This window comes from Furipterus horrens, unplaced genomic scaffold (genome assembly GCF_987537825.1).
Source record: "Furipterus horrens unplaced genomic scaffold, mFurHor1.1.pri manual_scaffold_5, whole genome shotgun sequence".
Lineage (NCBI taxonomy): Eukaryota > Metazoa > Chordata > Mammalia > Chiroptera > Furipteridae > Furipterus > Furipterus horrens.
In genome coordinates this window covers 111136722-111164682 of record NW_028327175.1, presented here as the reverse complement: position 1 = coordinate 111164682, position 27961 = coordinate 111136722, and the positions used below count along the sequence as shown (strand labels likewise).

The 27961-nt window shown below is 43.6% G+C and overlaps 1 pseudogene; it reads right to left on the bottom strand.

Annotated features, from left to right (window-relative positions):
- LOC150009293 (peptidyl-prolyl cis-trans isomerase A pseudogene) lies at positions 1-25456 on the bottom strand (annotated as a pseudogene).
- Between the last annotated feature and the right edge of the window lie 2505 nt (positions 25457-27961).

Here is a 27961-nt window from a genome sequence, read left to right as displayed (position 1 = left end):
TTAGAGTTGTCCACAGCCAGTAATGGTGATCTTCTTGCTGGTCTTGCCATTCCTGGACCCATAGTGCTCCATGTCTGTCACAGCATCCATGCCGTCTTTCACCTGGCCGAAGACCACATGCTTGCCACCCAGCCACTTGGTCTTGGCAGGGCAGATGAAAAACTGGGAACTGTTTCTGTGGTGTCTAGCATTGGCCATGGACAAGATGCCAGGACGTGTGTGCTTCACGATGAAATTCTCATCATCAAATTTCTCCACATAGATGCACTTGCACCTGTGCCATTGTGGCGTGTGAAGTCACCACCCTGGCACATAAATCCTGGAATAATTCTGTGAAAGCAGAAACCTTTATAGCCAAATCCTTTCTCCCCAGTGTTCAGAGCAGGGAAGTCTTCTGCTGTCTTTGGAACTTTTTCTGCAAACAGCTTGAAGGAGAGGTGGCCCAAGGGCTCACCATCGGCAGAGATGTCCAAGAACACGGTGGGTTGACTATGGCTGGGTGTGGGAAGATTCGGGGCAGCAGCAGCGCCTGCAAGGCTCAAACTCCCTTTTTAAAATGCTGTGTGTTTGGAGGAGTGGAGGGTATACAGTCTCAAAGTATTGTAACAGAACCCCTGCGCTGCTCCGATTGAAACAGAACCCACGGGCTGTTTAGTTAGGGGCCCGATTGCCTGCCGCCAGAATCATAACTCTGAATACCAGAGTTTGGTGAAAAGAAAAAGAATTGTTTATTTACACAGAGTCCTGCCTCCCCCTCCCAAACCTGGCCAGTCTTAGGAAAGTCAGAAACACCATTTCCCTACTTCCTAGGCACAGTTCAGCTTTACCAGTAGCTGCCAATCACTCAGTTCTGATTGGGGAGGTCCTTTCTGTGCTGTGGTGCCCTCCAGCTCTCAATGCAGGACCGCCTGGATTCTCAGCCTCCTTGTAAACTGCCTTCTTCCTGCAAATCGCATGGATCTCCTCTCCTTCTCAAAGCAGCCTGGCAAGAGCCTCTTCTTAAAGCCACCTGGAGATCCCTTCTCCAAGCCACATGGAGGGAGCCCACAAGAGCCAGAGAGTGAGGGCGTGAGGGCCAGAGAGAGCCTGAGAGAGAACCTCCTAGAGCCAGAGCCAGCCCCAAAATGTCCGCAGCTCCTTCTCTCTTCCTCCCTGCCTCCTCTCTCCCCCTGCTTCCTCTCACGCAGTGGGTGTTGCAAACAGTTCTGACCATTCACAGAACCCTACATAGGCTCTGTCTGCTTCTTCCGTACCAGCCCACAGTCCAAGATCCCTCCCATCTTCCTGAGTCTTGGAAGTAAAGCGGATCTTTGCAACAATGTATCCAGACACTAGCCCCAGGCATGCAAGGGCATCCTGAAAGCTGCTTCCTGCTCCCTATCTCCCAGCCGCAAACTCTGGGGTTTGTTTTTGGACTCCCCTGTTTCTGTAACAGTATCACCCCACAGATTACTTATTAACTACAAATGATAGCAGATGCCTTTACATGGGTGCAAATCTGGAAGATGCTATATTGTATAAATGGCCAAATTTAACATTTCTAATGATGAGAAAAACCAACACCAAATGCCTTCTGTTGGTGGAGGAACTGAGAGGAACACAACATCACCCAAGAAGTATTCTCACCAAAAATACTTAACCAGAATCTAATTAGGAGTAAATAATTTTACAAATCCAAATTGAGACATTCTACAAAATAACTGTCTGGAAAAAAACATCAATATCATAAAAGACATTAAAGTTTGGAAAACAGTTTTAAGTTGAAGAAGACTAAAGAGATCCAACAACTGAAAGCAATGCATGATCCTGAATTGGAGGCAAGAAGGACATTATTAGGACAATGCTAAATTTCTTTTTTTATTAATACCCTTTAACATTTTTTAAAATATTTAAAAATTTTATTTTTAGAGAGAGGGGAAGGGAAAGGAGAAAGAGAGGGAGAGAAACATGCCAATTAGTTGCCTCTTACACACCCCTATCCAGGGACCTGGTCCGCAACCCAGGCTTGTGCCCTGACTGGGAATCGAACCAGCGCCCTTTCAGTTAACAGGCTGGCACTCAATCCACTGAGCCACACCAGCCAGAGTTGTCAAATTCCTTAAATATGACAATTGTATTGTAGTTACATAGCATAACGTCCTTGTTCTCAGGAAATAAACACTAAAGTATTTAGGAGCAAAGTGTTTAATGAGTGTAACCCCCAGATGATATGATTCAGCAATACATAGATGATAATAGATATATAATAGTGATAGACATAGGTACAGAACCAAAGGAATAGTAGTAAAAATAGTTTATTAAAATAGGAGCAGAAGAGTTGGCTTGCACAACTAAAAAGGAATACACTAGCTACACTAGATTTAACCATGGTTGGATATAATTGCTCAAATAATGTTTCAGGAATCTGGAATCTCTTTGTCATCTCTGCTTTCCTCCAGTTGGTTCTCTAAGCTCATATCCTACCAGCTTAGCAATGCTAGCAAATAGACAATATCTCTTTCTGGGCTGATGCTCATTGGATACACTAGAGTCACATATTTACCCTCTGAACCAGTAATGATCAGAAGGATGAAATTCTTTGAATATTTAAGCTGGGTCATGTGCCCACCCCAGAAATCTAGGAATAGGCTCAGCTTCCCAACATAAACCCCATGAACTAATAATGAAGGGCTGGTCATGCCCCATGGGAAACTAGGGGAGGGTGTTAACAGAAGAAAGAAGAATCAGTGCTGGCCTGGGAAAAAATAATATGTTTGCTATACACATTTTTTTAAACTGCCTATACTTCATATTTATTTTTGAAACTAGTGTTCTTCATTTATATAAATATTGTGGACAATTGCATCTCAATAAAGTTGGACCAAAAAAATATCATGGGCAAAATCAAAATCATGGACAGTGGAGAAATCTGATAGACATTACCTTATCCAGGTCATCATCAAAGTCAACATGAACAGTGAGAATCATGCTGATATTAGGCACCTTTGTTATTATGTGATGAGAATGGCAATTCATATGTGAGGTCTTCCTCCCCAAGTTCATGACCCAACGCTCGTCATGAGGAAAACATTAGACAAATCTCAATGCAGGACATTTGTATAAATACTTGGCTAGTATTTATGAAATCAAAAACAAGGGAAGTGTGAGAAGCTGTCACAGCCAAGAGCAACCTAAGGGGAAATGATGAATAATGTGGTAGCCTGGAGGGCACTATGTAACAGAAAAAAAGATGTTTGGTAAAAACTAAGAAAATCTGAATAAAGTATGAATTTTAGTTAGTCGTAATGTGCTCATTAATTGTAATGAGTGTATCATACTGATTTAGGTAATAATCAGGAGTACTGAATGTAGGTATATGGAAACTTCCCATACTATCTTTGCAATTTCTCTGCATAACTAAATATACTTTATTTTGTTTTTAAGTGTACTTTATTGATTATGCTATTACAGTTGTCTCAATTTTTTTTCACTTTGCTTTCCTCTGCCCAGTACCCCCCTTCTCTCCAGCAATCCCACCCCCCTTACTTCATGTTCATGGGTTGTGCATATAAGTTCCTTGGCTTCACTCTTTGCTATATTATTCTTAACACTCCCCTGTCTATTTTGTACCAACCAATTATGCTTCTTAATCCCTGCACCATTTCCCCATTTCTCCCTCATCCCCCTTCCAGCTAACCCTCCAAATGATCACCATACCTATGATCTGTTCCTATTCTGGTTGTTTGCTTAGTTCTTTTTTTTTTTTTTTAGATTCAGTTGTTGATAGTTGAGAGTTCATTGTCATTTTCATAGTTTTGATCTTTTTGTGTGTGTGTGTGTTCATTATCATTAGTTTCCAGAAATTTCTTGATTTCTTTCTTTCTTTCTTTTTTTAATGTGTTTTGTTGATTATAATGTTACATTTGTCCCAATTTCCCTTCCCTCTTCTCCCCTCCACCTGGTGGCCCCTCTCCCTCCAGTTGTCCCCCCCTTTTAGACCATGTCCATTAGTTGTGCATATAGTTCTTCTCAACCTCTGTCTATTCCATTCCCTCCTACCATGCTCCTTAATTCCTATATCATCTCCCTCCCTCTCCCCCTTCCCCCTCCCTGCTGACCTCCCCCCAATATGCTCCCCATACCTATAGTTCTTTTTCCACTCTCGTTGCCTGTTTAGTTTGCCTTTGTTTCAATTCCCTAGCTTCTGTTGTTGTTTCTTGTGGTGCAGTTTTCATTTTAGTGTTCATAGTTTTGATCCTCCTTTTTCTAAACCAGTCCCTTTAACATCTCATATAACAGTGGTTTGGATCTAACGAACTCTTTCAGTTTTATTTTGTCCTGGAAACACTTTCTCTGCCCTTCTATTCTGAATGACAATTTCGCTGGATAGAGTATTCATGGTTGTAGGTTTTGGATTTTCATTACTTTGAATATTTCTTGCCAGTCCCTTCTTGCCTGCAGGGTCTCCCTTGAGAAGTCAGCTGATAGTCTAATTGGGACCCCTTTGTACATAATTCTTTTCTTCTCTCTTGCTGCTTTTAAGATTCTCTCTTTATCTTTAACTTTTGGCATTTTGATTATAATGTGTCTTGGAGTGGTTCTCCCTGGGTCCAGTTTTTTTGGAATTCTCTGTGCTTCCTGGACCTGTAAGTCTATTTCCTTCCCCAAGTTTGGGAAGTTCTGCTTTATTATATTTTCACTTAATTTTTCAATTTCTAGTTCATCTTCTTCGCCCTCTGGCAAACCAATGATTCTTATGTTGGGCCTTTTATAGCTGTCCCAGAGGTTTCTGATCTTCTCATCATTTTCCTTGCTTCCCGTTTTTTCTCTCTGCACTGGTTGACTGTTTGTTCCTTCTTTGTGTTCTGGTTTGTTGATTTGAACTCTGGATTTTATTTCCTCACCATCTGTCTCGTATGTGGTTTTGTTCCTTTCAGTATGAGTGTTTTTCAATTCTTTCTCATTTTTTTCCAGATCTTTTGTTAATTCTGTAAGCCACCTGATAACAATGGCCCTGAACTGAGCCTCTGACAGGTTTCTTATTTGTTCATCTGTCAGATTCTTCATCTGTTACCTGGTGAGCTGCGCCACCAGGATTTCTATAGTTGTCTGCCTCATTTTGACAGATGCGTTTTGTTTTCTTGGGCCGGCTATAGGGGGCAGTGCCTGTGTACTCTGATCTTTTCTTAAATAAGTCTCTTTAACATTTCATATAATAATGGCTTGGTGATGATGAACTCCTTTAGTTTTAGCTGGTCTGGGAAGCACTTCATCTGCCCTCCCATTCTAAATGATAGCTTTGCTGGATAGAGTAATCTTGGTTGTAGGTCCTTGTCTTTCTTCACCTTGAACACTTCTTACCAGTCCCTTCTTGCCTGTTAAGTTTCTTTTGAGAAATCAGCCGATAGTCTTATAGGCACCCTTTGTAGGTATCTCTCTGCTTTTCTCTTGCTGCTTTTAAGATTCTCCCTTTATCTTGAACCTTTGGAGTTTTAATTATGATGTGTCTTGGTGTGGTCCTCTTTGGGTCTAGCTTGTTTGGTGCTCTCTGTGCATCCTGGACTTGTATTTCTTTTTCCTTTACCAAATTTGGGAAGTTTTCCTTCATTATTTTTTCACATACGTTTTTGATTTGTTGCCCTTCCTCTTCTCCTTTTGTATCCCTGTGATTTGGATGCTGGCACATTTAAAGTTGTTCCAAAGAGCTTCATAAGCCTCTTGTTGTTTTTTTAAATTCTTGTTTCCTCATTCTGTAGTGGTTGACTGTTTATTTCTTCCTTATGTTCCTAATCATTGACTTGAACCCCGGTTTTTTTCCCTTCACCATTGGTTTCATGTGGATTTTCCTTCATTTCACTTAGCTTAGCCTTCACTTCTTCCCTTATGCATTTGCCATATTCAAGCATATCTGTCAAGTCTGTGAGCATCTTTATCACCAGTGTTTTGAACTCTGTGTCAGTTAGGTTGGCTATCTCCTGGTCTCTTAGTTCTCGCACTGAAACCTTGATCTGTTCCTTCTTTTGGGCCATACTTCTTTGTCTCCTCAACTTGTCAGGCTCTTGTGTTTGCCTCTGTGTCTTAGGTAGAGCTATCACACCTGTTACGTTGTAAGGGGTAGATCCTTAGATATTCATCAGTATGGGGTGGTCTGTTTCACCATGTTGTGGCACTGTATGTGGAGGAGGGGTCTGAGAGAGAACAATGTCGCTTGCTAAGCACTCACTCCTTTTCTAGACACCTCTCCCACTTCCTATGGGGCTGGTGCCTCTCTAGCTGTCACCCTGATCATTGTCCCCAGAGTGGGTGGGTCTGTGGACATTCTAGGGCCGTGGGGGCCCTTCAAACAAGCAGATTCTGCTGAGAAACCAGCAGTTTCTTCCTCCACCCTAACCCCCACTGGTTTTCACAGTCATAAGCAATGTGGCTTTACTTTCCGCAGTGCTGGAACTGTGAGCTTCGTGGTCTGGTCTGGTGCTGGGAGTGATTCCCAGGTGTCCCTCCCTACTTTTCTTAATGTGTGACTGCGCTTTCTGCTGGCCTGCTGCTGCCACTCTCGCTGCTGCCTCAGGTGCTACACCACTTCCTCTCCACCCTGGCTTCACCCTTCCTACCTGTCTGGATGAGTATTTCTTCATTATATCTTTGTTGGAGTTCCATGCAGGTAGACTTTCTGGAACTTCTGGTTATCTCTAGTTTTGAGGTAGTTGTATTCCTTCTTAGTTGTGGAGGGAGATGCAGCATGTCTACCTACGGTTCCACCTTGGATGGAAGTCTAAATATACTTTATTTTAAGAGATATGTCATAAACATCTTGTGCCGTATCAGTTTTTTTAAATGATTGCATGGTAGTCCTTACTATAGCTGTTCCACCATTTTTGCTGTTTTCAATTTTTGTCAGTGCCTTTTCAGGCAGATGTATTTTTCAAGAGAAAGCTGGTCTCCCTATAAGCTGGCATAGTTTGAGAGAAAGATCCAAAAAGCATGCCAGCCCTCATGAGATCCCAAGTCCACTGGACTACTCCTTCATGGGAAAGAGTCAATTGATCGAGGATGAGCTTGGTACAAAAAGGCAGGATGCTTAAGTTCCTAAGCCCACCACTAATGGCAAGTTGCTCCTCTCCCTATGCTTGTTTCTTCCTCTGTAAAACCAGGGAATTGGCCTTGATGATGCTGGTCTGCATCAAATGAAATCCAATGTCTGTATCTAGACCCTAGAGGACATGAATAGGCTCAAAAAGGAACAATCAAAGAAGGGACTGGTGGGTAGGGAGTTGAAATGACATTTTGAGCATTCCAGCTGAGTGTCAGGCAGGGCTGGGAACAGAACTCAGATTTCCCTGAATCCAAGGCTAGCCCTGGTGAAGCTGAGCACTCTGGATGCATCCAGCACTTGCTTTGTGCTTTCAGAGGAGGCTGCGTTTTGTTATGGTTTAAGTTTGTGTCTGGCCCACCTGTTGCATTCTTCTTCATATGTCACAACCAAACATAGACACAATAGGAAGGATGAAAAAGTGCTACAATTTGAGAACATACTCTATGCTGATTGACTTACTTGTTCATTTATCAGCTCAAATGACACCTCCTCCAGGAAGCCTTCCCTGACCATCAAATACTGGATGTCCCTCTGTGTAGTTCCAAAGCTCCTTATTACAATAATCACCATGGTGTTAGAACTGCTTGTTTAACATTCTGTCTTCCTCAGTGAATTCAGAAATGGGGTCTTGGAGGGACTTCTAATGAGGATGGTTGTGTAGGTAAATGTGGTACTTGTATCCTCCCACAATCACCTCAAAATTCCAACTAGCCCTGGCTGGTGTAGCTCAGTTGGTTGGAGCATAGTCCCATAAACTGGAGGTTTGTGGATTTGACCCCCAGTCAGGGTGCATATGCGAGGCAACAAATTGATGTTTCTCTCTTACACATCTTTCTCTCTCTCCCTCACTCCTTCCCTCTCTCTCTCTCTAAAAGCAATGAAAAAATGTCCTCAGTAAGGATTAAAAAAAAAAAAAAATGACTAAACTACAGAATATCCATCATTCAGAATTCCCTGAAATATAGCTGAATGAAACTCCTACAACTAGGAATTTAAAGAAGAATCCATGCCATGTCTCGTGTGGCTCCATGGATTGAGCATCAGCTGAGAACCAAAAGGTCACCAGTTTGATTCCTGGTCAGGGCACATGCCTGGGTTGCAGGCCATTGTAAGAGACAACCAATCAATGTTTCTCTTGATCATTGATGTTTCTCTCTTTCTCCCTCTCTTCCCTTCTCTGTGAAAATAAAATCTTTAAAAAATAAAAATAAAGAAGCTACATTGAGGCTGGTAGGAGGGGTGGAGACCCAGAATGGGCTGATCCCATATCCACCTATGGCAGATAAAAATCAGGAAGGCTATCTCAGCTATGGAGGTCCCTCCTAAGGAGACAGTGGTCCCAGGCCTACACCTGGCTCCCTAGCTCAGAGTTCCAGTGCCAGGAACAGAAGTCCCCATAACTTCTGGCTGTAAAAACCAGCAGGGATTGTAGTTGAGTCAGCTGGAGGGTTTCTGGATTCCCAAGTGTTCCTCTTAAAGGGCACATACACGGACTTACTGGAACTCTCTCCCTCTGAGCTCCAATGCTGGGGAAGGAGCTGAAAAGGTACCAGGGACATATGGGTAGGAACTGAATTGTCTGGCACCAGGGCAAGAGCTGGGGGCAGTTTTCTGCCAGACAGAAGTGCTGGCAGAAGGCATTGTTCCTTTCCTGAGGACCAACCCCTACCACCACCACCACCACCACCACCACCACCACCAAACACACACGCACACACACACACACACACACATGCAGAGCTGGCAGGCCATGCCATATTTGAGTCTCCATCAACCTGGCTCACACTGTATGCCCTGGCCTGGCAATCCCCTGAAAGCACTGCCCCACCCAACTTACAGGCCCACTCAAACTGTTTCCAGTGGCATTCCCATATAAATGGCCTGTCATGGTTCATGCTTCAGACTTTCCTTAAATCTCTCAAACAAGCAGAATTTGGCCTCAGGATACCTCATACCCCGTGTTAAGTGTCCCCAGGCCTGGCACTGGCATCAGCCAGGTTTGGTTCACAGCTTGGCCTTGCCTGGGCACCTCTAAGCCCAGCACAACTAATAGCCATCTGCAGATTGCTATGTATCATAGCTCATCCTGGATAGCTCCAGGCAGAACACAGGCAGCAGCTGACCTTGTCTGCACCTCTCAAGAGGCCCCAGAGCCAGGGCACCCAGTGGAGAGCTTCAGACCACATTGAAGCACCACTCAACCACTTTCACAAGCAATATACTCAAGGGGCAGACTAAGTCGGCACCAGAGACTTGTTGAAGTAAGTCCTGCTCTTTGGGGTGGGACCTTGCACAGCTGATCCTACATCGTGGTTGGAGGTCAGTCGTCAGTGGGTCACAGCCAGTCCTTGCATCAGAAAAGCCTGAGGGTAAATCCCTCCCATTGATGTAACAACAGCAATCAAGCCGCAACTGCAACAGGGGAGTGTACACAGCCCACACAGGGGATGAACCTGGAGTGGCCAGCTTGGGTGATCAGGGAGGCTGTGCCTCCGGAGCCTGCAGAACACCTACTCCATAAGGCCACTCTACTAAGCCAGGGAGACATAGAAGCTCTGCCTAATACATAGAAACAAACACAGAGAGGCTGCCAAGATGAAGAGACAAAGAAGCATGTCCCAAATAAAAGAACAGAACAAAACTCCAGAAAAAGAACTAAATAAAATAGAGGCAAGCAACCTACCAGGTACAGAGTTATAGAGATGCTCAATGAACTTAGTAAGAACTTCAACAGCATAAAGAAAGGACATGGAAACCCTAATAAAGAACCAGTCATAAATGAAGGATATACTAACTGAAGTGAAGAATAATTTACAGGAGTAGACGAAGCTGAGAATCAAATCAGTGATTTGGAATATAAGGAAGCAAAAAAACAACCAATCAGAACAGCAAAAAGAAAAAACAGAATCCAAAAAATGAGGACAGTGTAAGGGGCCTCTGGGACAACTTCAAGCATTCCAACATTCACATTATGGGGTGCTGGAAGGAGAAGACAGAAGTTAAGAAATTGAAAACCTGTTTGAAAAAAATGACAGAAAATTTTCCTAACCTGGTGAAGGAAATAAGACATACAAGTCCAGGCAGCAGAGTCCCAAACAAGAGCAACTCAAAGAGGATCACACCAAGACACATCATAATTAAAATGCAAAAGGTTAAAGACAGAATCTTAAAAGCAGCAAGAGAAAAGCAATTGTTACCTACAAGGGAGCTCCTGTAAGACTGTCAGCTGATTTCTCAACAGAAACCTTGTAGACCATAAGGGATTGGCAAGAAATATTCAAATTCATGAAAAGCAAAGACCTATAACCAAGATTACTCTACCCAGCAAAGTTATAATTTAGAATCCAAGGATAAAGAGTTTCCCAGACAAGAAAAAGCTAAAGAAAAGGTGGTGACCAAACCAGTATTACATGAAATATAAAAGGGTCTTTCTTAAGAAGAAGAAGCAAGAGATAAAAAATATGAATAGCCCTGGCTGGTGTGGCTCAGTGGATTGAGTGCTGGCCTGCAAAGCAAAAGGTCACCAGTTTGATTCCGGGCAATAATTACATATCTATCAACAATTGAATCTAAAAAACAAAATAAATGATCAAGCAGAACAGAAACAGACTCATAGATACAGAGAACATTTTGATGGTTGCCAGATGGGAGGGTGTTGGGGGGATGGGCAAAAAAAGGTGAAGGGATTAAGAAGCAAAAATTAGTTGTTACAGAATAACCATGCTAATGTAAAGTATAGCATGGGTAATATAGTTCATAATATTCTAATAACTACATATGGTGCCAGAACAGATGGATGAGATCTATCAAAATGATCACTTAGTAATGTCTAATCACTGAAGTGTATACCTGAAAATTATATAATGTTCTATGTAAACTGTAATTAAAAAGTAAAAAATGATTTAAATTTAAAAGAGAGAAAGAAAGACTCTTGTTCAATGCCACATGCTCTGCATCAGTCTCATTGTTAGGCCAGAGCAGCAGTTCACTAAACACTTGTCGGAGAAAGAGATGAGTTTAAGAATAAACTGTGCATGGAAATGTAGTCTAATTGCTTCCTGATTGAGTTCTACGCCTTGTCCTCTTCATAGCTGCACTGTCATGTTTACCCACTATATTAGTTTCCTGTGGCTGCTGTAACAAATTACCACAAAGTGGGTGGTTTAAAACAACAGAAATTGATTTTCTCACAGTTCTGGAAGCCAGAAGTCTGAAATCCAGTAAAGCTGGGCACCATAGGAAAGAATTCATCCCTTGCCTTTTCTAGCTTCTGGCTGACTTCTGACAGGGTGTTAAGGGCTTGTTGCTGCATCACTCCAGTCTCCACCTCTGTCTTCACAAGACCTTTACCATTTTGTGTCTCCTGTCTCTTACAAGGACACTTGGCATTAGATTTAAGACCCACTTGGACCACCCTCCCCTCCACACCCCCACTATTATTAGGGATTTCTGGACCCAAGGGTAGGTAGGACGATGACCATATCCAGCTTGAAGCAGCTAGAGGAGCTTGAGACCTTCGCCCATTGTCCTTTACAAGATTACAAAGGGTCTTAATATCTGAGAGGGAGGGATAGTTATTTTTTACGAACCATGGGTATGGACTTGGGGGGGGATTGCTGGGGGAGGGAGATGCTGGGTGGAGGGGAGTAAAGGGGAGAAAATTGGAACTATTGTAACAATATAATCAATAAAGAAAAGCTGGAAAAAAAAAAAAAAGGACCACTTGGAAAATCCAGGATGATCACATCTCGAGATCCTTAATTCAATGACATGTGCAAAGACCCTATTCCCAACTAAGGCCACATTCACAGGTTCTGGAGATTAGGATGAGAACATATCTTTTGGGAGGTCACCATTCAACTCACTACACCCAGTCAATTGTAATTGCAGCTTTTCTTTTTGTCTCTCCACCAGAATGTTGCATCATTTATAAATATATTGAGCTGCAAGTTATAGAAAACCCCACCAGTGGGGCTCAAATCATAAGGTGTACTGTTATTTAACAAGAAGTGCAAGGGAAGCCATCCAGAGTTGGTCTGGCAGCTCAGGGATGTCATCAAGGACCCAGGCTTTTGCCGTTCTTCTCCTCCACCATCCTCCTTATTATGACTTTTCAACCTCGAGCTCATCCCCTTATGGTCATAAGATGGCTGCCACAGCTCCATCATACTCTTACACAACAGCATCTATAGCAGGGAAAGACAGATAGAGCCATTTCCTCCTCATGCTTGTCTTTATATAAGGGTGGGAAAGCTTTGCCAGAACCAGCCGCCCCCATCCCACAATGGACTTCCCATTATAGTTCATTGGTCAGAGTTGGTTTTAATCCTACCCTATCCCCAAGTCAATCCTGTTAAAGGGCAACAGAATTTCCATGACTGTCTTAGATGAGTGGTTCTCAATCTTAACTGCCCAACAGAATCACCTGGGTAGCCCTGAGCCCACCCATAAATACAAGCTCTAGGAGTGGGGTCCAGGGGTCTGGCTTTTTTTTTTAAAGTATATTTTATTGATTATATTGTTACAATAGTTCCAATTTTTTCCCCTTTGCTCCCCTCCACCCAGCACCACCCCCCCAGAAACCCGTGCCCCCAGTCCATGCCCATGGGTCGTACATACAAGCTCTCCCGCTTCATCCTTTCATATATTCTTCTTCTTTTTTTAAATAAATAAATGCTTAATTAATTATTTTAATAAAAAATAACAATCCCTCCCTCTCAGACTTAAGACCCTTTATAATCTTATAAAGGACAATGGGCGAAGGTCTCGAGCTCCTCTAGCTGCTTCGAGATGGACATGGTCGTCGTCCTACCTACCCTTGGGTCCAGAAATCCCTAATAAGAGTGGGGGTGCAGAGAGGAGGGTGGCCTTCCCACATGGGTAAGGGTTGTGCAGACTCCAGGTCAGTTGGCTGTCCTCGGACAACAGCATACTTGGTTTAAAAGGCTGGCATTCTTGTTGTATTCTGGGGGCAACAGATTTGGCAACAGGGTTAAAGGACATCATTCAATCCATAACCACTAGATAACAGAAGGCAGGGATTAATTTTCAATGTCCCACATTAGGGAAAAAAAGGGCTTCTTTGGAGGAAGGTGTGCCAGGCACATCTCACCTGTCTAAAACCCTTTTGCCCAATATACTTAGTTTGGACTGAGGGAAATATTTTAGGTTTCTCCCCTCTCAGACCTCTGGGCCCTTTCTGTCCAAGCCATTAGGATAAAAAAAGAGAAACTGGTTTTGTAAAGTGAAGCCCACAGACCACCCATACTTCACCAACCCAGCCACTTAGTTCAGCCAAACCGTTGAGTCTCAGGAGGCAGCGCTGCAGACAGGATTAAGTGAGGCCTATATGTACAGACAATCACTCAGGTAATGAGATTGTAGGCTTATGCCCTTTGAAAACAGAAAACACATGTTAATTTCTGTAGCATAACCCACAAACAAGTCTCTAAATCTGTAAGACTGTCTTATTGGAAAGACAGCCAGTTGCAAGGCACTTGACATTCTTCTTGCCTGTAAATTGAACATCTTTGATGATACCACAGACATAGTTTAACTTTCAAATGAAAACATATTTTAAATGAAAAGAAACTTTAAAGATGGTTAGCTGCACTACTTTATAGTCTGCCACTGATCATTGTGCTTTTCCTTGAATAATGATTTTTCTCCCTAAGATTATCCTCCTTGTCATCAAAGGGACTGCATTAAGTCCATTTTTAATTTATCCTGTTCATTTGCATAAACACAACAAGAGCAGCAAATGATCACTTATGATCTTTAGTTCTGCTTTGCTGGAACTTACGCAAGGAACATTTAGGGTGACCTTCAGTCTGCCCTTCAGGGCACAAAAGCTGAGCCACATACCTGGCATTCAGCCTTGCCTGTAAACATGTGTCTTTTCCAAGTCCTTCTGGTTTTCCATTGTGCCTTAAGATCCCTTCTAGCCATCTTTCAGGAAAACAACCTTCATTCCTTCCCTGGAAAGATTGCTGTGGACCGCACAACCAACCACAGTACCAGGCCTTTTATCTCGTGGGCTTTTGTTACCTTCGAAAGTCATTCCCAGTTCCTCATGGCTTTTTGGTAACAACCAGAGGCCAAGCATGTCTCCTTTAGGCATGACATTCCAGTCAATGTCTTGGTAAAAAAAAAAAAACCTCTATTAACAACTTGTCTTATTAGTTTTATGCAAAGAAACTTATGTCATTACTTACTTCTTTAGAATGCCAAACTCTGGAGGGATCAGATAGGGAGAAAAATATAGTTTGAAGGAAAATCCTCGTCCTTCTAATACTCACTGAACTGGCATTTCCATTCTTCATATTTTCATTTTTCTCCCACTAAAAATTTTTGTTTTTCCATTACAGTTGTCCCACTTTTTCCCCCCTCTTGCTTCCCTGTACCCTGTTCCTCCTTGCTCTCACATTCAGTCCCCACTCAGTTGTCCATGTCCGTGGGTCATTTATACATGTTCTTTGACTGGGGTCTGGCTTTTTAAAAAAGATAAGTTTCCCCAAATGATTCTAATATACAGCTAGTGTTAAGCATCACTGACTTAAACCAGGGGTCAGACAATTTTTCTACAAAGGGCCAGATAGTATATCTTTTTGGCTTTGTAGGCTATCTTCTTTCTTGCAACTACTCAGCCACAGATAATACTGTCATGAACGAGTGTAGCTGTGTTTCAATAAAACTTGATTTACAAGCATGGGTGGCAGGCTGGACTTGATCTGTGAGCCATAGTGTTTTGCCTTTGGTTCAAACCAGTCATGATTCATGCTCTGGAATCTGGCCCATTTCAGTCTGTAAGAAATTCTGTGAGCAAGATGAAAGGGAAATGGTTTCTCAGGGGGAGCCACAATTGTGAACTTCTCGCAGAAAGGAATGGTGTTTTGTTCATCTGTTTTGTACAGTCTCTAGCACAGGGACTTGAGGTGAAAAAAACCAAAAACAAAGGGAGTGTTTAGAGCGTGAGGAACATTTTTTCCTGAAACATCATTCATGATAAGTATAATCTCTAAAAATGTTTTGGGAAGACATGTAGTAAAATCAATGACATATCTTTCTTCCTACCTGCAGAATAATGTCCCCCAAAGATGTCCATGTCCTAATGCCTGGAACCTGTGAAGACATCGTGTTACTTGGCAAGGGGAAATTAAGGGTGCAGATAAAATGAGGGTTGCTAATCACGTGACCTTGAGATGGGGAGATTATGCTGGATTATCCAGGTAGATCTAATGTAATCACAAGGGTCATTATAAGAGGAGGCGGGAGCATCACGTAAAAAATAGGAGCTGAGATGATGGAAAGAGAGGTTGAAGTAATGTGCTTCAAAGATAGGGAAGAGCCACAATTCAAGGAATGTGAGTGGTCTCTGGAAGCTGGAAAAAGCAAGGAAAAGGACCCTTTCTTAGAGCTCTGGAAAGAAAAGCAACCTGGCCTCCCTCTAACTTTAGCCCAGTGAGACCTATTTTGGACTTCTTTCCTCCAAGAGAATAAATGCATGTTGTTTTCAGACATTAAGTTTATGGCAATTTGTTACAGCAGCGAAAGGACACTAATTCACCATTCTGGTGTCTAGTACCTAATAGTGGTCCTCTGTGAGCCACATCTTGAGTATTCACTCTCCGGGGTATATCCCTCTCACACTGAGGCTGTGCTGTCTGGGACTTACCAATGGATGATAACAAATGAGATGTGGTGTCACTCCAGACCCAAGCAGCGGGAGGACTGGGTAGCTCCACTTTTGCACCTTTGGGAGTCCCATGATACAGTATGTATAGCTCAGCAGTCCTGCTGGAGAGGCCATGTGGAGAGGAGAGACCCTGAGGCATCTTGGAGTGGAGAGGGACCCAGTCTTTCCAGCATCCCAGTTTAGCCTCCAGATGACCTCAGCCCATCAGACTGCAACAGCGTGAGAGACCCCAAGCAAGGTCAGCTGTGGAACAGCCCAGTAAGCCCAGCAAGCCCAGCCCATTACAGGCCTGGAGGAATAATAACATGGTTGTTTAAGCCACTGTCCAATTTTAGCTACCACGAGTTAAGGCCCTACTGTGGTGGGTGCTAGGGAACCAATGGCTCATAACACTTTCCTGAATATCATTCCCACTTTTAAGATGAAGAAATTGAGGCCCCAAGGGAAGATAACAAGACCAGCTGGTAGATGGGAGAGCTGAGTTTGAACCTGTCTGTCCAATTCTGGATCTCCAGTTCCCTTGCACTTCCCAAACCAACCTCTTCTCAAAGCTCATTAAATAAAGTTCAGAGGCCTAGGTTGGTTCCAGTCACTGCTTTAGCACCATTGGCCACTGCCGCTTTGGTTTCAGGAAACTCAGCTTCGATTCAGCCTTTTACCTCCTTTTGCTCTCAAGTCTCATCAGAGAAACAGGATTACTTACAGTAAATGAAAACCAAGACTTGTACAGGAAGCGCAGCCTGATCCATTACAGGGTTATTCTAGCCTGTAATGTACCTGTGTGCTCTCAGACACAGCCAGACTGTCTGGAGAGGGGCTGGGAGGGTTCACACTGCCCAGTGGCGGCTCTTGGGGTCAAGGCTCAGGAATGCAGAACTGAGGAGGAGCCAGGACCTCCTGAGGCTATTCCTCAGAGTCTCCTGGAACTGCTGCCCCAGATGCCCCCAGATACTCTGATGTGGGGGTATTTACCTGCAGCCCTGGGCTTTTGGAGAGTCTGCTGTTCCTTCTCCCAAAGAGCAGGGAGGGCCTTCTATGCTGAATCACCAGCCGCAGGCCTGACCCCAGCTGCCTGGGCTCTTCCGAAGTCCAGCAGCTGCTCGGGGTCCTTGCTCCCTCTAGTGGCCATGGGAAGGAAAGAGCCACTTCTTAGCAGGTCATGGAAATTAGGAAGCTGGGTCCCAGGTGGCATTGAAAAGTCAGACTCACCTGTTCCTTCACTACCAAGTGAACAGAAGACAGAAGTCAGAAGAATGGATAGCCCCAGTCAGACATTCTTTTTTAAAAGAACAATGGTGCTGCATAAATCAGGTGTCTATGGCCTTATCAAATAGATGTTAGCTGTGAAAAGAATCTTGTTTTCTCATTGTTTTAACTTTTTTTTTTTTTAAAGAGCAGTTTAAGGTTCACAGCAAAATTGAGGGAAAGTACAGAGACTTCCCTTATAGCTGCTGCCTCTACACATGCATAGCCTCCTCGACTGTCAACATCCCCCACCCAGTTGGAACATGTTACAATTGAGGAACCTACTTTGACAAATCATCATCACCCAGAGTCCGTAGTTTACATGACAGTGCACTCTTGGTATTGTACATTCTGTGGGTTGATGAAAATGTGTCTATCATTATGGTATCATACAGAGTATTTCCACTGCCCTAAAAATCCTCTACCCCTCTCCATTAACTCCTTACAGCCACTAATTTTTTTATTGTCTCTATAGCTTTGCCTTTGTCGGAATGTCATATAGTTGGAATCACCCAGCATAGTCTTTTCAGACTGATTTCTTTCACTTAGTAACATGCATTTAAAGTTCTATGTTTTCTCATGGCTTGATGGCTCATTTCTTGCTGGCACTGAAAATATTCATATACTTCATATAAGTGGAATAATATAGTATTTGTCCTTTTCTGACTAGCCTATTTAACTTAGTATAATGTCTTTGCAGTTCATTCATATGATAGCATATGACAGATTTCCTTCTTTTTTAAGGCTGCATAATATTCCACTATGTATGTACCATATTTTCTTTATCCATTCATCTGTCCATTGAACACACACATGTGTTCTTCCATCTCTTGGCTACTGTGAATAATGCTGTGATGAACATGAGTGGGAAAATACCTCTTTGAGGTCCTGCTTTCAATTCTTGTGGGTATATACCCAGATGTGAGATTGCTGGATAATTCTATTTTTAACTTTCTGAGGTTCTGCCATACTATTTTCCATAGCAGCTACACCATTTTAAATTTCTATCAATAACACACAAGGGTTCCAACTTCTCCCTGTCTTCATCAACAATTGTTAATTTCTGTTTATTTGATAGTTGCCTTCCTGATGCGTGTGACAAAATCATTTTATAATTAAAAAAAGAGAAGAGGAGATACTCATCCAGACAGGTAAGAGCAGCAGAGCCAGGGTGGAGAGGACCCGGTGTGATGGCAGCAGCAGTGGTGGCAGTGGAAGGCTGCCGGAAAGTGCAGTAACACATTTTAAAAAGTCAGGAGGGACATCAGGGGAGCACTCCCAGCACCAGACCAGACTACACAGCTCACAGTCCCAGTGCTGGAGACAAATAAAGCCTCATTGTTTCTGACTATGCAAACCAGTGAGGGTTGAGGCAGAGGAAGGAACAGCCGGTCTCTGAGCAGAGTCTGCTTGTTTAAAGGGCCCCCATGGTCCTAGAACGTCGGCAAACCCACCCATTCTGGGAACAACAGCCAGGGTAACAACTAGAGAGGCGCCAGTCCTATACAAAGTGGGAGAAGTGCCTGAAAAGGGGCGAGTGCTGAGCAAGTGGCATTGTTCCCTCTCAGACCCTTCCCCCATATACAGTGCCACAACGTGGTGAAACACATTGCCCTGTACTGACAAGAAAACCTAAGGCTCTGCCCCTTACAGTGTAACAGGTGTGACAGCTCTGCCTAAGACACAGAGGCAAACAAACACAGGAGCCTGTCAAGATGAGGAGACAGAGAAGTAAGACCCAAAAGGGGGAACGGGTCAAGGTTCCAGTGGGAGAATTAAATGACGAGGAGATAGCCAACCTAACAGATGAGGAGACAGCCAACCTAACAGATGCAGAGTTCAAAACACTGGTGATAAAGATGCTCAGAGGCTTGATAGATATGCTTAAGTATAGCAAATGCATAAGAGAAGACGTGAAGGCTATGCTAAATGAAATGAAGGAAAATCCACATAAAACCAATGGTGAAGGGAAAGAAACCAGGGTTCAAATCAATGATTTGGAACACAAGGAGGAAAACCACAGTCAATCAGTACAGAATGAGGAAACAAGAATTGAAAAAAACGAGGAGATGCTTAGGAACCTCTGGGATAACTTTAAACATGCCAACATCTGAATCATAGGGGTGCCAGAAGGAGAAGAGCAAGAAATTGAAAAGTTATGTGAGAAAATAATAAAGGAAAACTTCCCATATTTGGTGAAGGAAATAGATATACAAGTCCAGGAAGCACAATATCCCAAACAAGCTAGACCCAAAAAGGACCACATCAAGACATATCATAACTAAAACGCCAAAGGTTAAAGATAAAGAGAGACTCTTAAATTAAAAATAGAAAGAGAAAAGCGGAGTATTACCTACAAAGGGGTGCCTATAAGACTATCAGCTGATTTCTCAAAAGAAACTTTGCAGGCAAGAGGACACTGGCAAGAAGTATTCAAGGTGATGAAAAGCAAGGACTTACAACCAAGATTACTCTATCCAGCAAAGCTATCATTTACAATGGAAGGGCAGATGAAGTGCTTCTCCAACAAGGTAAAGCTAAAGGAGCTCATCATCACCAAGCTATTATTATATGAAATGTCAAAGTTACTTAAGAAAAAGATCAGAATTATGAATATTAAAATGACAACAAACTCACAACTATCAACAACTGAATCTAAAAAATAAGAACAAAATCCAACTAAGCAAAGCAGAAATAGGAACAGAATCATAGGTATTGGGATCATGCGGAGGGTAATCAACTGGGACGGGGATGAGGGAGAAATGGGGAAATGGTGCAGGGATTAAGAAGCATAGTTGGTAAATACAAACTAGACAGGAGGAAGTTAATAATATAGGAAAGAGTGAAGCCAAAGAACGAATATGCACGACCCGTGGACATGAACTAAGGAGGGCAGGATTGCTGGAAGAAAGGCGGGTAACTGGGCAGAGGGGAGCAAAGGGAAAAAAATTGAAACTACTGTAACAACATAATTAATAAAATATACTTAAAAAAATAGTAATACAATCCTGGCTGGGTGCTCAGTTGCTTGGAGCATCATTCCATACACCAAAAGGTTACAGGTTCAATTCCCGGCCAGGGCCCATACTTAGGTTGCAGGTTCCATCCCTGGTCAGGGTATGTGTGAGAGGCAACCGATTGATGTTTCTCTCTCACATCAATGTTTTTCTCTGTCTCTCTGTCTCTCTCCCTTCTTTCCTCGCTCTCTAAAATCAATGGACATGTCCTTGAGTGAGGATAAAGAAAAAATAACACATGTTTTTTATTGAAACAGGTCAGAATGTGTTTTAACTTTTTAAACAATTGACATACAATTGGCACACATTTTAAGTGTACATTTTTGTTACAATCAATGAGTAGCAGAAGTGTGAGAAATGCTCACAATAAAAACCGGAACACAGGACTTGAGCAGCAAAACAAGGCGTTTATTCATGAGTCTGCAGAATTGGGCACACCCTCAGCCAGGAGAACATGCAAGCAAAGTAGACAAAGAAAACTGGTTTTATAGTATTTCGATTAGCTCCCCCTCCCCTCTCCTTCTTCCCTGTTTCTCCATTATTGGTTATTCTGGAGTTACAATCTAACGCGATTATCTAAATGCCCCTTTTGTGATTTGTAAATATGCTAATGCTGTCAACTGCCTTCTCAGAGATCCCCTAATTACATTTGCCCTTGAGACCCTCTAATTATTTTTGTCCTTTGTTACTAATGATTTTCTACTGGTTTGGGAGTCACTATTTCCTTGTTTCTTTACACCCCCATCCCACCAACTATATATAAGCCCTCAGAACAAAGGACTCATGCTCTTGGCTCTCATGGCTCTCATGGCCCTCATGGCGCTCTCGGCCTTCTGGCCGAAGGGCCTCTGGCCACCCTAGAGTGAGCTTGCCACCCTGGCCTTTGGCCACCCTTGCTTTTGCTCTCCCATTCACTAATAAATTTTGCGTGCGTGCTAATAGGCTCGCTGATCTGTAAATCTTTACTGTATCGGTGAGGAGAACTAGGGTTTTTCCGATAACATTTTGATTTTGAGTTTTGACACATATTTACACTTATAAAACCATCATCACAATCAAGATAGTGAATATCTCCATCACCCTCAAAAGTTTTGTGTCCCTTTGTGTCCCTCCCACTCTTTCCTCCCTGCCCCCTACTTCCTGTCTCCAAGCAACCACGGATACCTAGGTCCAATAGGGACACATCTGAATTGGCTGCTACTGGTAGCTGCAGTTCTACACCCAGGCCGTGCTGAGATTTAGGGACCATTTCTACCTAATGGTACCCTTGACCCCCTGTATCTGGAAGCTGAGAGTATTGTTCTTTCTGTGGCTTTTCTGGGACCCAATAAATACTAGGTTGTAGCATATAAAGTTGCTGATAGTTATTTTTGACCAACAAAAAGTCAGCTGCACGTGATTTAGCTTAAAATCCAACAGTTCAGGTATTTATTTACTCACTTTGTCAAAGGGATCTTCAGGTTTCTTCCTGAGATGTTATGGCCCAGAGCAAGCAAAATGTTAAAATAAAGAAGAAGAGAGAAAAAAAAAAGTTGTTGGTGGCAGTGAAAACAGCACCAGGTGTTAGGCCAGTGGGGTCATATCCGACCTTGGTTCAGCAACCTCAGTTCTTGAGGCTAAGAAAGAATTCAGAACCAAGACTCACTATGAGAGAAAGTTAATTGAGGAAGTCACAGAGGAAAAGTGAGCCAGCTGGATGTGGGCTTAGAAAACAAATTACAGCCCTGGCTCGAGTGGCCCAGTGGACTGAGCACTGGCCTGCAAACCTAAAGGTTGCTGGTTGAATTCCCCGTCAGGGCACATGCCTGGGTTGCAGGTCAGGTTCCTAGTTGGGGGTGTGTGAGAGGCAACCAATTGATATATTTCTCACACACTGATGTTTCTCTCCCTCTTTCTCCCTCCCTTCCCCTCTCTCTAAAAGTAAATAAAATCTTTTAAAAAAGAAAACGCATTACAGGAGAAAAAGAAGGGCCCTTGGAGCAAGTGCTTGGGTGGAGGAAGAAGAGGGGAAGGCTCAGGCCTGTGTGTTCCCTTTGGGGAGGGAGAGCTGCTGGGTCCTCCATCCTAAAGGCTTTTAAGGGCAAGGGTTTTAGGGGAGGTCCCAGGGGAGGATTCAAAAGCCTATTCATCAGTTTTCCAGGTGTGTCCTTTCAGGGTTGTGTTCTCCACTGGTTGGTCTCCACTGATTGGTAAGTGCCATAGCAGGGGATCATTGGTTATGTGCAGCTGGTCGTGTCGGCTATGGCATTGTCTGTCTTCTGTCTGTGAGAAACGCTCACAATAAAAACTGGGACACAGGACTTGAGCAGTAAAGCGAGGCCTTTAATCACAAGTCTGCAGAGCTGGGCGCACCCTCACAGCCAGGAGAATGTGCGTGCCAGGTAGACAAAGAAAGCTGGTTTTATAGTCTTAGTTTCCCCACCCTGAAATTGCCACCCTAAAGTGAAATTGATTAGCTTCCTCACCCTAAAGTGGGAGCGATCAGCTCCCCCTCCCTAACGCAATTAGCTCCCCCTCCCCTCTCCTCCTTCCCAGTTTCTCCATTACTGGTTACTTAGGAGTTACAATCTAATGCGTTCATCTAAATGCCCCTATTGTGATTTGTAAATTTGCTAATGCTGTCAACTCCCTTCTCAGAGATCCTCTAATTACATTTGCCCTTAAGACCCTTTAATTACATTTGCCCTTTGTTACTAATGACTTTCTACTAGTTTGGGAGTCACTATGTCCTTGTTTCTTACATGTCTGGTTTTGCTGCCTTTTTGGGCCTGGAGCTGGAACACACTGAGGCCCAGGGGTTAATGCTTAAGGGAGTGGTTGTGCAAGGGCCTGCATGGGAGTTGCATGAAGCCACTCTTTGGCGTCTTCTCCCTACTCCAAGGGTTCTGCCAAATGAGCAGTGAAAAGCCACAGCAACAGGAAAAAAGGTTACCCTGGGGCACCCAGGTCTTTTCCACCCTGATGATATTCTGTACCTGGCCTCATGTCTAACTGCCTACCACAGAGTTGCTTCTAACCATTGAAAAGGAAGACAAAATAATCACACCAGGAGCCATTGACAAAGATAGTCAATGCATTTGATAGTAATTGTACTTACGTTTGGTTGTTTCCAGGAATCTGGATGGCAAGGGAAACAGTTTCTTTCACCTGAGAGCAAAAAGCCTATACCCTCTAAATTCAGAAGGAGAGCCAGATGTTATTCTTCAAAATCCAGGAAGAAAATGGTCAAGTTAAAACGAAGACTGGGTGAGCATCATGTCAGCTCTGAGAAAATCACATTTTTCTTTAAGCTGGAGACATTAACAGTGGCTTTTGATTTCAGCAGGGAGGCATCACCCCAGCAAAAGGCAATTATTAGATCAAAGGGACAATTTAATGCATCTTTAAAAGCCACTAATTTGATGCAGATGTGACAATCAAACACTGCTCCCAAGACTGGTTTACTTGACCTTGAAAAAAATCTTGTCATTTTTGTGCCATGCTTTAACTTCTCAAATACCCTTTTATATCACAGCATTAAAATATAACAACAATGGCAGAGACCCAGAAAGCTTCAGGGACTGGCAAGGGGATTTCATATAGGCTCTCCCCAAATCAACTAAAAAACGTGGCTGTACGACTCTTCAGAGAAATCTAGATTCAGGACCCATTAGCTCTCTTTGCCCCCTGCTCCAACCCATCAACATTAACTCACAGGTCAAGGTTTCTTCCTTTACACTAGTGGTTCTGAAATGGGGGTTCTGAAATGGGGGCGGGGCAGGGGAGTAATTCACACACACATTTTGGCAATGTTTAGATACACTTAGGGTTGTCACAGCGGGTGTGTGTGAGCAATTAGCATCTAGTGGGTTGGAGGGGAGGAGGGAGAGGGAGAGAAAAAGAGGTAGAGGGAGGAGGAAGACAGTACTTAGACGAAATGCAAAGTGGGAGGGGAAAAGAGAGAGGAGACTGGAGAGGAAGGGCGCCAAGCCTCACTGGTGTTGGAACCAGCCAGACCTGAAATCTCCCCCTTGGACTTTTCAATTATGTGAATCAACCACTTCCCTTTTTAGCTTATGCGGGTTTCAGATGGGTTTCACTCACTTGTAACCAAAAGACTCCTAGCTAACACAGACGAGAGTGACTGTCAACTGTTTAAGGGAGCTCCGTAACGTTGAATGTGAAGTTTCCTGCCCTAGGTTGCTGTGACCCCCGATCACTCCCAAAGCCGGGGAATATTCTGCTCCACACAAGCATCCTGGGTTTATGCTGTAATATGGACATGAAGACAGAGAGACGGGGTCCCTGGGTGAGTGAGAAGGGGTGGTAGGCACAGGAGCCAGCAGCTCCTGAAGAAGTAGACTGCAGCCTGTTAAACCTTAAATTTGACGTGGTAGTCCCATCTTGCCTGAAATGGAGGCATGCTCATCTTGGATGTTGACGGAAAAGGTGACTCCAGAAGAGGTGCCCTTGGGGCCAACTGCGTTCCTTCGGATGCGGGATTCACTGCACAGGCACACAGCAGGAAGGAAGGGGCCAGTTCCATGGTTCGCTCCTCTAGCATTTCCTCCTTTCCCCTCCCCGCCTGCCCGCACGCGGCCCGCGGGGGTCGGCCCTGCGGAGGGGGTGGGGGTGGGGGATGAAGGGGGAGGCTCCATCTGCACTGCGCCAGCCGCTGCTGCCTGAGGGTTGGGTGGGAGTGGGGGCTGGACCACTTTGGTAATCAGGATTGGAGTTTGCTGGGGGAAGAGGCAGCCCCAGCAGCTGCCTGCTTGCACCGCCTCCCCGCCCCCAACCAAGCCGGACTCCTATTTCTCACCTGGTGGGAGTAATAGTGGGGGAAAGAAGAGCAGAAGGAGAGTGCTCTTAGCTCCTTTTCTTGTATGTGGGATGCAGAGACGTGGGAATAAAGCACCCAGGCCTCCTTCTGCTTTGGCACATTGCATTTCTGGTATGATAAAATAGCACCCACCTAGACAGTAGGAGTAAGGAATTTAAGGTCACCAGAATATGCTTTGGGATACAGGAAGATGGTTGCACCCAGTTCTCAATCTTTTCTGCACATGAATTAATTACCCGGGGATCTTAAAAACAAAGAAACAAAAAAGCAAACCGCCCCCCACCCCTATACCTGAGCACCATGTCCAGGGAGTCGGGTGTGATTTAATGCAGAGAAAAAAGTAAACAAAAATCCTACTGAGCAAACAGTAACTTTAAAACTGTAAGCGTCCTATAAACCTGGCTTGGAGTCCTGACTTCACCAGCTGAGTCCTGACTTCCCCCAACATCACAGAGTCAGACTGTGACTCTGGCCAAGTTTCTTAACCTTGCTGGCCTTTAATTACTTGTATCACAGGAGGTAGGGGCAGCGGCATCCTCTCCAGAGACTTCTCTTCTTGCTCTTAAATCTTCAGCCACCCTGGACTTCATGTCCCCAGAAGCTGGCATCTCTCCAGTCTATGCTTCTCTCCAGGCCGTCCCCTTTGACAAACTCATTCCTCATCAAGCTTTAACACCCAGCTTTAGTATCATTTGCTATGAAAATCTTTGTGTGCACATGCAGTTCCCTCTGCCTGGGAGAGTCTTTCATTGATTGTGACAGAGACTACTGACTCTCCCCTAACACCCCTTCACCTCTTGTCCCTTTAGTACTAGATCCCTGTGGTTTAATTAAGCACACTTAGAGGAAGACTGTATTTCTCACTTGATTCAATTCTGGCTAATGGAATGTGAGCCCTGTGATGTGTCCAACTCCTAGGCCATGACCTTAAAGGAAAGAAGCATGTGCTTCATTTTTCTTTCCTGCCACCTAGAATGTTTGTCCGATGCAGGTGATAGACCAGCCATTTTGGGCCATGAGGTAAGCATCTGGATCCCTGACCCTGAGGAGCTGCGGTAGCAGCCCTGGACTGAGGTGACTGAAGTGGGAGGAAAGTAAACTTCTATCTGGTTTTACCCGCTGCTGGTTTTACCTTTGTTATGTTAACTTAAAAATAAAAAGACCTTTCAAAGTGAGAGGCAACAAGTATTTATTTAAGAGCAATAAGAATAACTATTTGTGAATCATTAATTCAGGCAGAAGCCCAAATAGTGTTCCCATTAGGAGACAAAGGCAATGGGTATTTATGAAAAGGGGAAAGGGGACAATTTACATCAATAGAAGGGAGGCGTTTCTATTGGTGTAGTAAGCTAACATAGTGATGCTAATTCTAAACAATGTTTTTACTTTCAGTCCAGTAATCATCAGTCCAGTAGTTGTAATTACTGCTTTCTTGTTATCTTTGCAAACAGTTCTTTGCAATAGTGTTGCCTTAGGCCCCGTACAAAGGTTATTTATTTATTTTTATTGATTTGAGAGTGAGAGAGAGAAAGAGGGAGGGAGGGAGGGAAGGAGGGAGATAAGGAGGGAGGGAGGGAGAGAAACATCAATTTGTTGTCCCACTTATTTATGCATTCACTGGTTACTCCTGACCAAAGATTGAACCTGCAGCCTTGGTGTGTCAGGACAACACTAACCAACTGAGCTCCCTGGCCAGGGCCCTTTGCCCTGTTTTTAACATTCCAAGGTTTGAGGTATAAGACAGGTGGGGCATGGCAGCTCCAACTCCATTTTAAAGTGGCTTCATTTATATTATCGTTTACATTTATAGCATCCAAACCAGTATCCTAACTAAGACTCCCCTCATTCCCTGGTTAATACCTACTTACTCTTCAAACCTCAATATAAATATCCTTTTCAGAGATGTCTTCTCTAACATCTTCCTATCTAAAATAGGTCCCTCTTTTTGAGAAGAACTATATGCACAACCAATGGGCATGGACTAAGGGGGGGCAGACAACTGGAGGGAGGGGGGTCACTGGGTGGAGGGGAACAAAGGGAAAAGAAATTTGAGACAACTATAACAGCATATTCAATAAAGCATATTAAAAAAATTTTTAATAAAATAAAATAGTTGTTTCTTCATACCCACACTTGCATCTAGTGTGCTAAATATTTTTTTCTCAGTGATGTTAGGAAGTGGATCCTTGTTGATCCCATTTACAACCTAGGAAGTGGAGCCACAGAGAGATGGACTTCTAGGCTAGACTGATTCCAGGGCCCATTACTATAAAATAGGCCACAAATGCAGATGTACTAAAATATCACTTTCTTAGTTTTCTAGAGCTCAGGTTCATCCAAACCTGCATCCTCCCTGGGACACCTGCCCCTGGAGTTTTGCACAGGGCCAAAGTGTCCCTCTGCCACTGATTCACACAAGTTGCTGTGGATCCACCATCTGGGTTTACAAGGCCTCTAAGCCTCTGGAATTCTCTGCTGCTTCTATATTCTGCTTGGGTCTCCAGGAAGCCTAGGTTCAGTCTTAGCTCTACCATTTGTGAGTCACTTCTCCTCTGTGAGCCTTTGCTTCCTCACCTGTGAAACGGGGTAGATGATTCTGTGGTGTGTTTTAGTTGAGATGCACCACCCAGCAGACCCCTGTCCTCCATCTTCCATCCTGCTCAGTAACTCAGCTCAAGGTAGAGCCCTCGATTCCAAGACCCACAGACCACTGCTGCTGTCGCCTTTCTCCTCTCTTCAGTCCAAACATCTTTTTCTGCTCTTTGGATCTAAGCATGACCCTCCTTTCTACTTCTTCCTCAGACAGTCTGACTTAGCAGTAAATCCATTTTATTTTTTTAGTTTAGACATTTGTATGCTTAACAGATATAAAAGAGGATCTAGTGAAGAGACTCTCTCTTTCACCTATCTCTCTCCTGGCAATTCTTCACCCCAGATGTCAACATTGTTACCAACTTCTTTGGCCTTCCAGAGATGTCTGCATATCTTAGCAACTAGTTTTACTGATCCTCTCCCTTCCCACGTACACACTGTTTTTAAATATTCTTGAGGAAAATTTCAAATACGTGCCAAAGTAGAGAGAATAGTATAATGACCCCACCCTGTGCCCAACA